Below are 17,856 nucleotides of genomic sequence, written 5' to 3' on the forward strand. Positions count from 1 at the left end.
GCGAGGTTTTGACACTACTTGGACATTGGTTTTATTTTTCCAAAATAAGTAATTATCTCCCTACGCTGTTATTTTCTTTTTTTAGAAACCGGTCAGCATGCGGAACTGAAGCAAATAAATGCGCAAAACATATAGGAATGCAGCAGGATGGTCTTTTCATTTCAGGTTGCCTGCCCTAGACGGACCCAACCCCTGTGTTGAGCCCCCTAAGTCAAATGCAAAATGATGCAAATAAACGTTCCTACTAGGGATCCGGCATGAAGTTTCGTTATACTAGGTTTATAACCTGGGCATTTGTTCTAGACTGTGTACCCGAGCAGACAACTCGAGTCGAGGAGGGGGCTACGTACCGGGGACCCGCGAGATCGTCCGGCTTTGTAACTTGTCCGACCTCTTTCTTATTTCAGGTATCGACACTAACAGAATAGGGAGTCTCGACCAGCGAGCTTCTCCCCGGAGGTAAGAAGAGAAAGGTTTCGGCACAGTTTATATACAGTTCAGATAATATCAAAGCGGTAAAAAAATAACATTTAGCACGTTATGCAAAAACATGTAATAAAGATCAGATAATAAAGCCAAATATAACAATTATTCTAAGCTCGAATTCTTGAACCCTGAACCAGTGGTTCTGGGTTAATTATCTCCAGCAGAGTCGCCAGAGCTGTCACACCTCCTTTTTGCGTGCCCACCCCGAAGGGTTAAATGCGCGAGGGAGTTTTTCCAATTTAAGTGACAATATTCGAAATGGGATTATTTATTTAATTCAGAGTCGCCACTTGGGAAAGGTTTGGTTTTTGGTGTCCCAAGTCACCGGTTTATCTTGAATCCCAAATCGAGGAAATTTTCGACTTTTCCAAATGAAGTCTGCGAACCAGAAATTCTAAGTAAGGAATTCTGTTGACCCGAGGGAAGGTGTTAGGCACCCTCGAATCCCGTGGTTCTAGCACGGTCGCTTAAATTGTTATAATGGCTAAATATCTGATTTAAATACATGTTGTGACTTACGTGCTTTTATTAAGTTTAAACTGCTTTTATTATTATCATTTATTTTATAGAATTGCAACGTCGTGAAAATGCATCTCGAACCACGTCACAATCAATGCGCCCGTGATCGTCAACACCTTTTGACTTCGTTGAGATTTGGATTTGGGTCACATCAATGTGCACCCGAAATTAAGAATATGATTTAATTAAGCCGCACCTAAAGAGTCTAACGTGTTATTGTCTTCGGAGAAGGCAGGGAAATTCACTAGACCGCCCATCTCCAAATTCTAAATGTTTATTATGATTAATTATTGAGGGCCCCGCAATGTGTATCTTTCTTTAAACGGGGCTCATCTCGTTATTTTAAAAGAGATATCCTAAAGTGGCTACATTTTCTATTATGTTTGTTTCTAAAATAGAAAGGGAAAAGGTACGTGCTAATTTACCTGCATGCCTTTTAACTAAATCCGGATTTCCTGTCAATCGTTTGATTCATTTGGTTAATTGTTTGCAAGATGAAGAACGTAGTATCTCGTGGAACCTGCTTCTAATTTTAATGAAAATTACATACAAGCTGGTGAAACGCTACAACTACTCCGAACATTTCTTGAGTTGAACTTAACTAAACTTATTTAGGCTAGATTAAAGGATTTAGCTACTAGACATTGTTACTAATGGGACTTGAACGTGACCCTATGTACTGCCTAACGGAACCCGAAAAAAGGGACTAAAATGAAACAGAAACAACATTGTATAAGGTCGGAGTATACATACCCCTTACTAACAAACAACTACCGAACTAAAACACAAAGGGCTAAACTCAGTCGAGTATCAATACATACTTTCATACTATTGATTATAAACTAATCAATTTTTACAGACCCGTTAATGTACCATGAATATTACAACAAATACTTGAACTTCTTCAACCTTTTTCATTTCATGCTTTCGAACTGTTTCAGTTACATCAATATGGGACTCGAAGTGTGTACCTGGAATGCAGAAATGCAAAGAAGAAGAGGAGAATAGCAGGGAAGATCAGCAGCAGCAGGAATCAGAGTAACAGCAGCAATCAAAGCAACACAGCAGAGCAGGTTCTATTGCAAGGAATGGAACTATAGTTGACGGGAAAGTAGCCAAATGATAGCAGCACACAGTGTAGTAGAAACAGAACTCCAGACAATCCAATTCCGAGATAAACCAAATGCAACAAACACTATCAGTAATCTCGATTGAAACTTAGAAGAAGCAATACTACCTAACAGATTGACAACAGATGAACTTCAGACAAACAAAAACCAAGTTTCTGATTTCCTATCTGTTTTTTTTTTTGCTCTCTTTCTATTTCTATGTATATATGTGTATCTATGTATGTCCCCAGTCCTCTCTTCTCAGATCTATATCCCTATGTGTGTCTGTATCCTCCCCCTTTTATCAGCCTCCCATCACCCCTTTAACAGCCTGTTTTAGACAAATCAGAACACCCTCCCATGTGCTGCCTTCTTTTCAGTTTCCACTTACCATTTAAATAAAAACAAACCCCATGACATTCTCTGGCAAACTTACTTTTTAGTAAGGTTTATTATTTCTGAAACTAAAGCAGTGTATGGGCAGCAGAATGTGATCTGACAGCATGTGCTGTCAACTATTTTATTCAAAAGCCCTTATGCAGGGCACAGGCTGTGCACAAATGCACCTGTGGTGCACAAATGCACATGTTGTGCACAAGTGCACATGCCCTCCAATTCAGAACTTAAACAAACATTCCTTTTACATTTCTGATTCAAATTAACAACTATAAGTAAACAAACTCAGTTCCTAATTGATTCAAACAAATGTGTCCAGAAGCAAATCGATTTGTTATTGTTCAGGCAGTTGAAACTAATTGACGACACATGTCGACTCGACTATATTAATCATAACATGCACAATCGTGCCAAAAATCAGACATTTAACAGTATCGACACATGATTTGAATTGTACTGACCAAACAGAATTGTACTCGAGGAATCAGTTAATCGGTTCAAATTTGAGATTCAGTTAATTGCACAACACATACATACATACGCATTATCAGAACAGGAGAGGGACCTAATCAAACACGTAGGTTCAAACAAAGTGGACAGGACACAGTTGATAAAACTCAAAACACAAATTTTCACAAAACATGAACAGCCTTTAAAACAATCACATGGACTAAAACAAATAAAGAAAAGAAAGCAAAACTCACCTTAAACCCCGAAAAATCAAAAGACCCTAGCTTGGACTCAAACAGACCTTTCTTAAGGCTGAACGGACTTTAATTCGATTAAGGTCCATTAGACCTTAATCTCTTCGGCTTGAACAAGATACGGACCAGTGACGAGGAACCTTAAGGTTCCAAAAATTAGATCCGGAATTCGTGCTTCCCTGGTCAGATTCGGACCAAACTCTAGGGAGTGTCTGGTGTGAAACTGGGGTTAAACGGTGTAAGTCAAGTTCCGACTCGAATCTTCAAACGAAGATTCGAGAAGGTGGGAAGGGATTCGAGTTAAGTGGTTAACAGATCCATGTTCAGGATGGCAAGGGGGTTCTATGGTGTTAAGGGTGGGGTCACCGGCGTCCATGCCGCCGGCTTTCATGGTGAAGGATACAGGGGCGGCTAGGGTTTTGGAGGGGAAGGGGATGAGGACGAAGGTGACCTAAGGCTGGGGTTCGGATAGGGGGCAGGGTAAGGTTATGGGTTTATATAGTTAGTAAGGGGTTGATTCCTAACCGTTGGATGGGGTGCGATGAAGGGTCGGGATCTCTTGGCTGATGGGGGACGGTGTCGTTTTAGACTAAAAGGGGTTGGGTCGGTCCGGGTGAGACGGGTCGGGTCTATTAGTGGGTACGGGGTGTGGGATCTTGGCCGTTGGATCAGTTTGGTTTGAATGGTTGAGATGGATCGGCATTGAAACGACGTAGTTTTGGTGTTAAACTACGTCGTTTTGCGGCCTGGGGGTGGGCTGTGCGGACTGGTGGATTGGGCCGTTCATTTGGGCTTCAGATTTTATAATGTTTGTAGCCCAAATTCATTTTAAAACAAATTTTTCCCTCTTTTTATTTATTTCTAATTTCCTAAATACACAACCTAATTAAATAAAACTAGACGCCATTAATTAACGCTTAACATATTTATTTAACGCGTATAAAATGTTAAAAGTAGGTAAACTTAAACAAAGCAACAAATCAGGACAAAAGAAGTGCGTATTTTTGTGATTTCCTATTTAACAATCGGATTACGGTTCACATTACGCACGACACATACATTTTGTATTTTGTTTTAATAAAAAAAAATGGGCAAAAATCATAAATAATTAACAAAGTGTCATGTAAAAATCCAAATTTGTACAGCAGGACCATTTGTTATTATTTTTTTAATTCTTTTGGAGTGATTGTCGCGTAAGACAAAAATCACATGCTCACAAGTACCATATCCCCAATGATGAAAGCAACATCAGAAACCTTCCTATCGGCGTAACTCCTCTGTTTAGATTACGTCGTGCGGAGCTAATCCTGAATCAATTTAACCTTGTCCAATGCATTCTGAACCAAGTCATTACCCAATAGCGTAGCCTCACCCGGCTCAAACCAACCCACTGGAGATTGACACTGCCTCCAATATAAAGCCTCATACGGAGCCATCTGAAAGCTCGACTGGTAGTTGTTATTGTAGGCAAACTCTGCGAGCGGCAAAAATTGATCCCAAGAACCCCATAAATCAATGACACAAGGGCGTAGAATATCCTCTAATATCTAAATAGTGTGCTCTGACTGCCCGTCCATCTGAGGGTGAAATTTTGTACTAAACTCAACCTGAGTGCCCAACTCTTGCTATATTGCTCTCCAAAATTGTGTTGTAAACTGCGTGCCCCAATCTAAAATGATGGACACCAGCACACCGTGAAGGCGAACAATCTCGCGAATGTAAATCTCAGACAACTGCTCTGAGGAATAAGTAGTCCCAGCTAGAATGAAGTGCGCGGAGTTGGTCAGCCGATCCACAATCACCCAAATAGCATCGAACTTCCTCGAAGTCCGTGGGAGCCCAACTACAAAATCCATAGTGATCCGCTCCCATTTCTACTCTAGAATCTCTAGCCTCTGAAGCAATCTACCCGGACTCTGATACTCATACTTCACCTGCTGACAATTTAGGCACCGAGCTACAAATCCCACTATGTCCTTCTTCATTCTCCTCCACCAATAGTGCTGCCTCAAGTCCTGGTACATCTTCGTGGCACCCAAATGAATGAAATACCGCAAAATGTAGGCCTCTTCAAGAATCAACTCACTTAGCCCATCTACATTGGGCACACAAATCCGACCCTTCATCCTCAACACCCCATCACCCCCAATAGTAATATCTTTGGAATCACCGTGCTGAACCGTGTCCTTAAGGACAAGCAAATGGTGGTCATTAGACTAGCTCTCTCTGATGCGATCATATAAGGAAGACCAAGAAACCACACAAGCTAGAACCCAACTGGGCTCCGAAATATCTAACCTCACGAACTGGTTGGCCAAGGCCTGAAGCAACTGCAAGTCGTCTCTCACCAATAGGAATGAATGCAAGACTACCCATACTCACCGCCGTCCTACTCAAGGCACCAGTCACCACATTGGCCTTCTCAGAATGATACACAATAGTAATATCATAGTCTTTTAGTAGCTCCAACCATATTTGCTGCCTCAAGTTTAGATCCTTTTGCTTGAACAAGTGCTGGAGACTCTGATGATCCGTAAATACCTCACAAGACACACCATGGAGATAATGTCTCCAAATCTTCAATGCATGAACATTGGCAGCCAACTCCAAATCGTGGACATGGTAGTTCTTCTCATGTGCATTAGCTGGCGCGAAGCATAAGAAATCCCTCTACCCTCATGCATCAAGACACACCTAATACCAATCCAAGAAGCATCACAGTACACTGTATAAGAGACTGAAGCTGAAGGCAATACTAGAACTGGAGTTGTGATCAAGGCAGTCTTAAGCTTCTGAAAGCTCTCCTCACACTCATCCGACCACGTGAAAGGAGCGCCCTTTTGGGTCAATTTGGTCAAAGGTGATGCAATAGATGAGAAACCATGCACGAAGAGATGATGATAATTGGCCAAGCCGAGAAAGCTCTGAATCTCCATAGCTGAGGACGGTCTAGGCCAACTCTGAACCGCCTCTATCTTCTTTGGATCCACCTAAATCCCCTCACTGGACACCACGTGCCCCAAGAACGCCAACGAATTAAGCTAAAACTCACACTTGGAAACTTGGCATAGAACTTCTCCTCCCTCGGTTGTTGCAACACAATCCTCAAATGTCGGGCATGCTCCTCCTAGCTACGAGAGTACACCAGGACATCATCAATGAATACTATGACAAGCGAGTCGAGATAATGTTGAAATATACTGTTCATCAGATGCATAAATGTTGCTGGGGCGTCGGTCAACCCAAAAGACATCACAAGGAACTCATAATGACCATAACCGATCCTGAATGTTGTCTTTAGAATAACCGAGTCCTGAATCTTCAACTGGTGATACCCAGACCTCAAGTCAATCTTATAGAACACCCTCGCTCCGTGAAGATGGTTAAATAGATCATTAATTCGCGGCAAAGGATGCTTATTCTTGATTGTAACTTTATTCAACTACCTATAATCGATGCACATATGCATGGTACCATCCTTCTTCTTTACAAACAGAACCAATGCACCACAAGGCGACACACTAGTGCTAATAAACCCCTTATTAAGAAGTTGTTGAAGCTGCTCTTTAAATTCCTTCAACTTAGTCGGTGACACACGATACGGAGGAATAGAAATGGGCTGAGTGCCCGGCACCAAGTCAATCCAAAGTCAATATCCCTGTCGGGCGGTATACCCGATAGGTCTGTAGGAAACACATATGGAAAATCTTGCACCTCTGGAACAGAATCAATAGTAGGGGTATCAGTACCAACATCCCTCCCAAAGGCCAAATAAGATAAAAAAAACCCTTCCCAACAATCCGTTTGGCCTTCAAATTTGAAATCTCTCTGCTGGAAACATAATCTAGAGAACCTCTCCATTCAATCCTTGGCAACCCCGGCATCGCCAACGTCATGGTCTTAGCATGATAATCCAGCATACATGACATGGAGACAACCAATCCATAACCAATATCACATCGAAATTAACCATATTAAGCTGTAAGAGATCCACTATAGTATCCAATCCCCCAATAGTCACTACACATGACCGATACATATGGTCCACAACAATAGTATCGCCCACTGGCGTAGATATATGAATAGATGAAACTAAAGGATCATAGGGCATATCTAGATAATGAGAAAAATATGATGATACATACAAATAAGAAGAACCGGGGTCAAAAAATATAGAAGCATCCTTGTAGCATACTGAGACAATACCTGTGATCACTGCATCTGAAGCAACAAATTCTGTCAAGGCAGGAATAACATAGAATCAGGCCTGACCGCCACCTAATCGGCCTTCCCCTCTAGGGAAACCTCTAACTGCTTGGGCCCCACCCCGAGCTGGGTGGGTATGTGGTGAAGTAACTGCCACAGAAGTTGGAGCTTGACTCCTCTACTGCACTAGACCTCCCGAGCGATTAGGAAACTGCCTCCACTGCCCAAACTCCCTGCACGCGAAGCAATTCCCCGATGATGGTGGTGGAGACTGAAGGGGGGTCCTGCATACCATGATAATTGCTAGAAGAACGTGGTATAGATGAACCCTGAACCGATGGAGCACGAGATGAACTCTAAGCTAGAAGGGCACTGAGAGATGACTGACCTTGAGGAGCACTATATGAACCATGACTGGATGATTCACCACTGTGAACTAGACGACCCATCTGAGCGGGCCTATAAAGACGACCCCTGCTGTGGTAGGACTGCCCACCAGAAGGAACACCATCAGAACCACCCGAACCTCGAGGCTACTCGACCTCCCTCTCTTCATGCTCCTGACTACAGACCATCTTTATCTGCCGATCAATATCAATCACCTCGTCAAAAGTAGCGCCAGATACCCTATCCCAAGTCATAAGCAACCGCATCTGATATGTGAGGCCATCAATGAACCTCTTAATCTTCTCCCTATCTGTGGGAACCAACCAAACTACGTGACAAGCCAACTCTAAAAACCTCATCTCGTACTGGGTCATAGAAATGCCCTCCTAACATAGCTGCTCAAACTGTCTGCGTAGCTCCTCCCTACGAAACTACGACATGAACTTCTCCAAGAAGAGAATAGAGAACTCCTGCCATAAGAGTGGTGTTGCACTGACCGGCCTACGCCTCTCATAATCCTCCCACCATCTAAAGGTAGCCCCAGTAAACTGAAAGGTAATGAACGAGACCCCACTGGTCTCTAGAATGCCTGACATGCAAAGAATCTGCTAGCATTTATCCAAGAAACCATGGGCATCCTCTGACTTAGCCCCGCTAAATGATGGAGGCTGAAGCCTCCCAAATCTCTCTAGTCTCCTCTATTTATTATCACTCATAATGGGACCCACATGGGTCTGAGAAACTGTAACTGGCTGGGCTGGTAGTACCCTAGTGTCTGAAGTCCCTGCATTACCTTCTTTGGCGCACGGGCGGCGGGAATCTTAATACCTCCCTCGGCCTGAGAAATGACTACTGCGATCGGAATAGAGACCACCCGAGCAAGGCTAGTGCAAACAGTTAGTATCTAAACCAAAGCCTCCTAAAGGCCTAGAATCACAATGTGCGTAGCTGGTGCCTGAGCTGGCCCCACTGGCTCAACCTTATCTGGTACCTGCTCTAGAGCTGAAGCAACTGGTGGATCTGCAGGCACTGCTCTAACTATTGTACGAGCTGCACCTCTGCCCTTACCGCGACCTCAACCTCTTGTGGCCCTAACCGATGCTATTGGTGGTTGTTCGTCCTGTTCGATAGCACATGTCCTCACCATCTGTGAAAGAATAGAATAACAGAAATTTTAGTTGTCAGAATAAACAAATCCGCATGACAAGAATACAAGAATGTGAAGTTTCCTAAGGGTTTGGCAGCCTCTTGAAGATAAGCACAGATGCCTCCTTACTGATCTACAAGACTCTACTAAACCCATTCATGACTCATGAGACCTATGTAACCTAGGCTCTGATACCAACTTGTCACGACCCAAAACTTAGCCTATCGTGATAGCACCTAATATGGTACTAGGCAAGCTGACACCTCAAAACCTTTCCAACACATTTAAATGAAAAATGAAATAACACTGGTTTAAAACATTAAAACTCTTATAAACTAGATAGAAAGTCAAAACACAATATGGAAATCCCCAAAACCAGGGTATCACTAAGTACATGAGCGTCTATACAACACAAGTCTGAAAAATATTTTCTATGAAAAGCTGAAACTAAGTACATAAAGTTGAAAGATAGGGATGGAAAATCAAGGTGTGTGAACGCTGGACAACTACCTTGAAATCTCCAAATGAACAAGCTGTGTAGATAATCAACACCGACCTTGTCCAGAAACACCTGGATCTCACACAAAGTGCAGGGTGTAGCGTGAATACAACCAACTCAATAAGTAACAAGACTAAATAATGGGCTATAAGTAGTGACGAGCTTCATAGATATAGTTCAGTCATAGAAATCACAGCATAGGAAGATACGCATGATTTAAAGTTCGACAGTTAAGGCCAAACAGTTAATTTATGTCAAGTTCAATAAAATAGGATATAATATCTCTCAGAAAATTACATGACAATGATATATGCCAGCTAGAGTACAACAATAATGAAATCAAGTGAATAATCCCAGAGCATCAGTCACTCAGTCCTCCCATTCACTCCAACCTCACAATCACTCATTCCTCACAGTCTCTCCTTTCCCCCACTCGCTCGGCACTCGCACACGGCACACGGCACTCGGCACACGCACTCAGTAGGTACCTATGCTCATCGGGGGTGTGTACAGACTCTAGAGGGGCTCCTTCAGCCCAAGTGCTATAGCAAGCCAATCGTGGTATAAATCAATAAAACATGTCGCGACGTGTATCCCGCTCCTACAAATATCCTCACAATCAGTCTCACGGCCTCACTCAGTCATCAATCTCTCCAATCTAATGGGCTGTCAATAATCATGATAATCAGCCCAAAAGCAATGATATAATGTATCAATAAAAAAATAATAGAGACTGAGATATAATATGCAAGTAAAACTATGATTAAGAACAAAACAACAATTTATTAGATAATTCAATAGGTAACACGGCCTATGTGGATCCCTACAGTACCAACACATAGTCTAAGAACTTTATCAATGAAATTAAACACCCCATATCACTAAGAACTTTTCGATCAGAACCTCAAAATTTCGTCCTAAGAACTTTCCTCTATTTTCCTCAATTTTAACACCCCATATCACTAATTTATCAATGAAATTAAATACATAAACATGGAAATTAACCAAAACTAGGTAGGAATCACTTACCTCGATCACCCACTTGAAAATCTCTCAAAGAATCTCCTCCCACCGAGCTCCCAAAATCAATTTTGTGTTATGAACTCAAACCCTCATTTTGTTTTGAAATATTTAAGTCTGCCCATGCCTTCTCGCTTCTGAGGTCCAAAAATCCGTTTATGCGGTACTACTTTTGCGGTCAACCATCAGCATATGGACAAGCCACTTATGTCCGGCCAACCGCTTCTGCGATCGTAAATCCCGCTTTTGCGGCTATGCATCTGCACAAAGCATCTGCTTCTGCGGACCAGATCCAAGTCCCAATTTCTGCACATGCAACCACTCTTTTTGCTTCTGCGGACTCGAAGGTGCGCTCCTCGTTCTGCACCTTCAATACACCCAAGGACAGACCAAATCCCACTTATGTGCCACTCCAGCAGCACCTGTGGCCAACCCCTCGCATGTATATTCACACCAGAAAAATCCCAGCTTCAGCAATGCACTAATTTTCATTTTTGATCCGTTAACCATCTAAAATCAACCTGAGGCCCTCGGGACTTAAACCAAACACACCAACAACTCCTGAAACATGATACAAACTTAGTCGAGCCTCAAGTTATATCAAACAATATCATAAACATGAATCGCACCCCAACTCAAGCCAAATAAAAACTAAGAAAATCCAACTTCAAACGATGCCGAAACCTATCAAATCACGTCTGATTGACTTTAATTTTTGCATACATGTCACCAACAAGTCTCTCTCATTTATTCATCTCTGCTTACCGTCGTCTTACAGTGCCCGTGAGGGTTTCACTAATAAAACTCTCTCATTTTTCATTTCTTTTTCTTTTCCTTTTTGTGAGAAACTCGACGGTGTTCTACGTCATGTAACAACCATTGCTCATTGCATGCTTCTCTTGGCATTCTTGAAGACATATCGGGAAGTTTTTATTTGGAAGGATTTTGGATAGGGTTGGAAAGAAAGGTCGGCATGAAGGCTCAAAGTAAACTCAAAATGAGGGGTTATGGACTTACAACTCTTGGAACCGACTCTTTTACAAGTGAAATAAAAATCTCTGCCCTAGTTTCAGCTATTGGGGATTTTTTGGATTTTTTTTTTGAATTCTTATTTGGTTGGACCGAACCGTAAGGCTGCCTACGTATCCTTTTATAAAGGAATTAGGTCGAACGTAGTTCAAACATCTAGCCTAAACTGGTTTTTATCTTTCTTTCTATTTTTTTTCTCTCTTTTTTTCTCTTTTTTTTCTTATCTTTTTCTTCTTTTTTTTGTTTGCCCCAGCTTCTATTTTTGAGGGCATGGACCTTTGACAATTATTTTCTTCTTTTTTTTTTACTTGAGCTTTCTAAAAGCTGCCCCAGTTTGTACTCTTGGGGCATGGACTTTTTTTTGACTCTAAACTTGATTCCAAAAGAGGGTAATCAAAGAAAAATAACACAGACTCAAAAGGGGTAGCAAAGGATATAAAGTGTTTGGGTAGCAGAAAAAAGGGTCTCCCAACCTCAAGAATGTCAAACATGGTATCTTTTCGCGATCACAGCATTGACGAACATGTCTGTCTTATTGGTGTGCCATGGTCACAAGACATTTTTTTATCTCTTAGTGACAAACTTTCCAACAAACATCAATTGATTAAACATCCTCAGGCCCGATCTTCACAATGATTTGAAGGTAAATTTTACTCGACCTTAGTTCCAAAGTATTCCAACTCTTTATTCATCCTCAAAATTATTTTTTTTTAGTTATCTAATTCCAGATTAAATCAGTTCCTAAGATCTGGCCAAAATTTCCGCATGCATGTCATGTCATTAGAACTAGCGAGAAAAGAACTAGGAACAGAATGACACAAAAGGGCAAATTGTATTTTATTGAGTAAAGGATGAAAGGGGTTTTACAACTAAAAAAGCAACCTAAAATACGAGTTACAACCCTAAAATAACCCGAATAATGAAAATACCAATGGAATAGACAGACAAGACTCACACAAACAGAATGGAGGGATAGAAGGGTTTGACTCAATAAAGCAAATAAAATCTGGATCACAACCCTGAAATAACCCAGATAATAGAAAAAACATCAAAACAAGCTACCAAGATTCCTTCCTAGTGCAGAGGGAATGACTTTTCAATTGATAGGCTTGGCATTTAGCCACAAATTTGCTCATCAGAATCAGCAGAGCCTTCTCCAATTTGAACATCATTAACTTCAGTTAGCAAGTTCCCGAGAGGATTCTCATACTCCATGTCACCAGGCATCATCCCCACAAAGTGTGCATCATGATGTGCAGGTAAAGGATTTTGTGCGATATTCAGGATGTCACTGCCTTGGATCACAATCAGGTTTTCCTGGATCATCCTTTATATTTCTCTTTTCAAATCCCGACAACTTTCAACATTGTGCCCCTAGGCATTGAAATGGTGTTCACACCTTTTAGATAGGCCAAAGCTCCTTGCACGTGGGTCTACACGATTTGGAGGAATGGGTGCAATCATGTCATGACTCTTTAACTTCTCAAATAAGCTTGCATAGGACTCTCCTATTGGTGTAAAATTATCTTTCAACGTTTGTTCCCTTCTATACCCCTGGCAGGGATGTGGGTTATAGGGCACTTGACAATTTTATGGAGGCTGGTAGAGATTTTGTGATGCTCGTGTTCGCCTTCTGGGGTGTTTTGGTGGTTGGATGACATATTGACGTGGAGCAATAGGGTATTGTGAGTTTTGAGGTGGATAGGAGTGCTCAAGGGAGTCATGGAAAACCTGATGAGGTTGCACATACCTTTGAGGTGCTCTCCTGTGACCTCTTCTCGACCATGTTGTCATCATGATTTCTTCATCCTTCTCATTTGTGTCACTAAAATTATCAGATTCAACCTGGACAGCCTGAGTTGCGGCTTTAAGAACTGCTTGACTTATAATTTTGCCTGTCTTAAGACCATTCTCTACCATTTCTCCCATTTTGATTGCTTCCGAGAAGGATTTGCCAACTGCGAACATCATGTTTTGAAAGTAATCTGGCTCTTGCGCTTGAAGGAAGACAGTGATTAGCTCGTGGTCATCCATGGGTGGCTTAACTCGAGCTGCTTGCTCTCTCCATTTAATGACATATTCCCTGAAACTTTTAGTTGGTTTCTTCTTCAGGTTTGAAAGGGAAATGCGGTCTGGGGCAATGTCGATGTTGTATTGGAACTGTTTGACAAAGGCCTGTGCCATGTCATCCCAGACATACCAGTGAGACGTGTCTTGATCCATAAACCATTCGGAGGCTACTCCGTAAGGCTTTCCCCAAAATAAGCCATCAACAATTCTTCATTTCTTCCTGCACCTCTCAGTTGATTACAATACCTTTTCAGGTGAGCTATGGGATCTCCATGTCCATTATACTTTTCAAATTTGGGAGTCTTGAAACCAGGCGGCAAGTGGATATCGGGGAACATACATAGATCTTTGAAGGCAACACTCTTTTGACCTGCCAACCCTTGCATATTTTTCAACCGTTGTTCTAAGCTTTTCACTCTTTGGGTCATTTCTTCCTGTACCATCTTTCGGGCAGGCTTCTCAATGTTTGCAGGAAGATCAAACGAGAACGAGTGGTACTCAGGAGAGTGGTATTGCTCTTGTTGTGTAGCAAATTGTGACTCATGACGAGGCTGTCCTTGACCACTGGCCCATGCTTGACACATTTCGGTTATTTGTTGTTTCAGCATTCTATTTTTCTCAAACACATTAGACTTTTGTTGAACCCTCTGACCCTGAGTCTCTTGAGCACTTGTAACAACTTCGATGTCAGTTATCATTTTTCCCCAGATCTTGTGTTTCTAGCTTACCACAAACCGACTACCTCAACTTTCTTCACAATTCAAAACAAAACATGTTAGAATGGACTCAGTCGGTCCTTATTATTATCAATATTTTTCATTTTGTTTTTCATTTTTCATTTTTCATTTTTCTTTTTAATGGTTGATCGAACCTGATGTGGGTTGCCTACATATCATGTGGGAACATGAATCAGATCTTGCGTAGTTCAGGGAGATCATGAATAAAGTAAATAAACTAACTTTTTTGTTTTTGAATTTTTTATTTTATTTTTCGAAATAAATAGTTATAAAGAAGAAAGGGAATATTTTTGGATTTTGATTTTTCTTCAGCATTTTTGCAAAGAAAGACTTCTAAAGAAGAAAGATTTTTTTTCTGGAATTTCGAAAGAAAATATTTTTGGAATTTTATTTTGAATTTATGAAAGAAATGCTTCTAAAAAAAGAAAATATTTTTGAATTTTTAATTTTCTTTTCAATTTTGAAAGAAGAATGAAAATATTTTTGGATTTTTGGAAGAAATTAAGAGAAAATATTTTTGTATCATTTTTTTAAAAAAAACAATTAGGGTCTAAAAGAAAGGCTTTCTAAATAAGCAAGTAATGGAAAATATTTTTGGATTTTTTGAAAATTGGGGTCTCAAAAAAAAACTTTTCTAGAGAGGAAGTAAAGGAAAATATTTTTGGATTTTTTGAAAATTATGGGTCGGAACCGATGAGGTTTGCCTACGTATCTCACATCTGGTGAGAATCAGACCCGCGTAGTTCGCCCAGTTTTGACGGAACAAAAGAAAATATGACTTATTTTGAAATGACTTTTCTTTTTTTTTCAAACTTTCAACAGAATTTCAGGGTAATTCAAATACCTACCTCTCATTCTCTTTTCTTTTCTTTTTTTTTTATTTTCACTTTTTTTTCATTTTCTTTCCCTATTCTAGAAGTCAGTCAGCATGCAAGCCAAAATAGACAGATACGCAAGTAGCACGTAAGATGCATCAGAAGAGTCTTTTCATTTCGGGTACACTTATCCTAGACAGACCCAACCCCTGTGTTGAGTCTCTAAAGTCAAATGCACATGATGCAAACAAACGTTCCTACTAGGGATCCGGCATGAGGCTGAGTTATTCTAGGTTCAAAACCTGGGTATGTGTTCTAGACTGTGTACCCGAGCGGACAACTCGAGCCGAGGAGGGGGCTACGTACCGGGAACCAAAAGGCCATCCGACTTAGTAACTTGTCCGAGCCTCTTTCTTATTTCAAGGTATGACACTAACAGAATAGGGAGTCACGACCAGCGTGCATATCCCCGAAGATGAGAAGAGAAGGGTTTCGTAGCAATTTATATATAGTTCAGATAATATCAAAGCGGTAAAAAGCAACATTTAGCACATTAGGCTCAAACATGTAATAAAATCAAATAATAGATAAAACCAAATGTAACAATTCATCTAAGCTCGAATTCTTGAACCCTGAACCAGAGATTCTGGGTTCGTTCCCCAGCAGAGTTGCTAGAGCTGTCATACCTCCTTTTTTCACTACACCGCCGAGAAGGGAGTGTAAATAGGGAGTTTTTTCCAACTTAAAGTGACAATCGAAACGGGATTAATTTATTAAAAATTCAGAGTCGCCACTTGGGATAATTTATGGTATCCCAAGTCACCGATTCAAATCCCGAATCGAGGAAAAGATTGACTTTGTATTACAATCCACGAACCAGAATCCGGGTAAGGAATTCTGTTAACCTGGGAGAAGGTGTTAGGCACTCCCGAGTCCTGTGGTTCTAGCACGGTCGCTCAACTGTTATATTCGGCTTAATTATCTGATTTTAATACATGTTTCGACCTATGGTTCAATTTTAACTTTTTAATCGCTTTTATTTAATTATTTTTTAAGGAAAGTTTCAACGTCATCTAAAACATGTCTTCAACCACGTCACATAAATGCACCCGTGGTCCGCAACATATTTTATCCAACATTGTTGAGATTTGGATTTAGGTTACATAAATGCGCACCCGAATTAGGGATTATGTATCGTGGCCATGCCACGAGAACCGTACTCATAATCACGATGATTTATTTAATCGCGCCTAAATCAAGCTACGAATATTCATAATTATTTTTCTTAAAAGCTAATTTGAGATTATTGTAAAGGCTGTGAGTTATGGACAAGATATTATCGCGAAAACCATCTTCAATAGCAAGGACTAATCTTGGAGCAACCCAGAATCGAGAGGGTGCACAAGGTCTCAGTTAATTGTGAAAATGAGCTCCACCAATACATGAACATATATTACGGCTTTATTGGACTTGGTGGCGCAAAGCGAAATGCATTATACCATTATTATATAAAACAAATTAATTTGATCCTTGCACTCAGAACCCATTTAAGTCATTGCATCCTAATTCATAATTAGCCCACCACTAAGAAGAAATAAAAGCAACAAGCAAAAATTATAAAGCAAATCGTTTGCAATTTGGCCAACAAACCGAAACCAGAATTTCTTAAGTTGAAAGTGCAAGAAAGAAACAAACTTTTTGACTTGGCATTGAGTAACTAGCAATCAAAATACAGAAAAATGAGATTTATGGACATAATTTAATAAACCAAAATCAAGAATTAGCCAGGTCAAATCCAGGAAATCATAACACTTTTCAAATATAGAGCAAATCATAAATCTGCAAATATTGAAAGTGAAATTAGAAGAAAAACCTCGAAAGTCTTATGAAGTGGCTCAAAGTTTATATTGAAGAATAAAGCTCGAACCAGCACCGGAATCAAAACTCGCCGACGAACTCAAACGGCTTAGAATTGGCTGTAGCCAAACTGATGAGAGCAAAAGCTTTCTCTTAGTTCTCTTTGTGTTTTCCTTTTCCGTTAATTACCAAACAACCAAATGTTGTTGTTTCTATTAAGGAAGTCACGGTGAGAGAGCTCCTTTTTAATTAGAAAAGTCGGGTGGCCGCTTTAAGCTCTCAATTTTAGGTTAGCTCCTCTTCTCTGTTTTTGTCATTAGAGACGATGGTCTCTTATTCCCTTTTGGTATCTGCTGTTTCTTTGTTTTTTCTTGGTCTATATTTTAGTTGCAGGTACTATTATATAGGGTAGGTATTAGGTTAGGGGTATGGGCCTAGGAATTATGGGCTTGGTAATTATGGACTAGGTCCAAAAATTAAGCCTAAAAATGGGTTGTTTGAGCCCAAGTTCTATTTTTTCCCCGCGAACGAGATTAAAAATGCGATCTTATTTATTAATTAATCCTACTTAAGTAAAATAACTATTAAAATAAGACTGATCGTTAAAACAAAACTATTTTTGGTATTTTCAAGATTAAAAATGACCACACATCATCAATGAAACTATTTTTTGTAATTTTTAATTTTCTTATAATAAAATAAAGTAACAGAGTAAAAACGAGTTGAAATAGCTATATTAGGCCTAAATTAAATATTTACATGCTAAAATATAAAAAATCTCGGGGAGGGTCAAAAATCACATGTCTACAGCTGCCCCTCTTTGACTAAAAACACGAAGAGTTTTCAGACAAAGAACGACTAGACAGGGTTTTTTT

At 40.4% G+C, this 17,856-nt stretch overlaps 1 long non-coding RNA gene across 3 annotated transcripts; it reads right to left on the bottom strand.

Annotated features, from left to right (window-relative positions):
• Window positions 1-1,723: 1,723 nt before the first annotated feature.
• Window positions 1,724-17,372, bottom strand: LOC138886444 (uncharacterized). 3 transcript variants are annotated; one of them, XR_011405172.1, is made up of 5 exons: window positions 16,998-17,372; window positions 9,465-9,525; window positions 7,809-8,954; window positions 7,421-7,704; window positions 1,724-1,976 (listed from the first exon to the last, which is right to left on the bottom strand). It is a non-coding gene; the product is annotated as an uncharacterized lncRNA (long non-coding RNA). The 3 variants fall into 3 exon arrangements; XR_011405171.1 differs by having other exon boundaries at window positions 7,421-8,954; XR_011405173.1 differs by lacking the exon at window positions 9,465-9,525 and having other exon boundaries at window positions 7,421-8,954.
• Between the last annotated feature and the right edge of the window lie 484 nt (window positions 17,373-17,856).

The sequence above is a fragment of the Nicotiana sylvestris genome, chromosome 2, assembly GCF_000393655.2.
Source record: "Nicotiana sylvestris chromosome 2, ASM39365v2, whole genome shotgun sequence".
Classification (NCBI taxonomy): domain Eukaryota; kingdom Viridiplantae; phylum Streptophyta; class Magnoliopsida; order Solanales; family Solanaceae; genus Nicotiana; species Nicotiana sylvestris.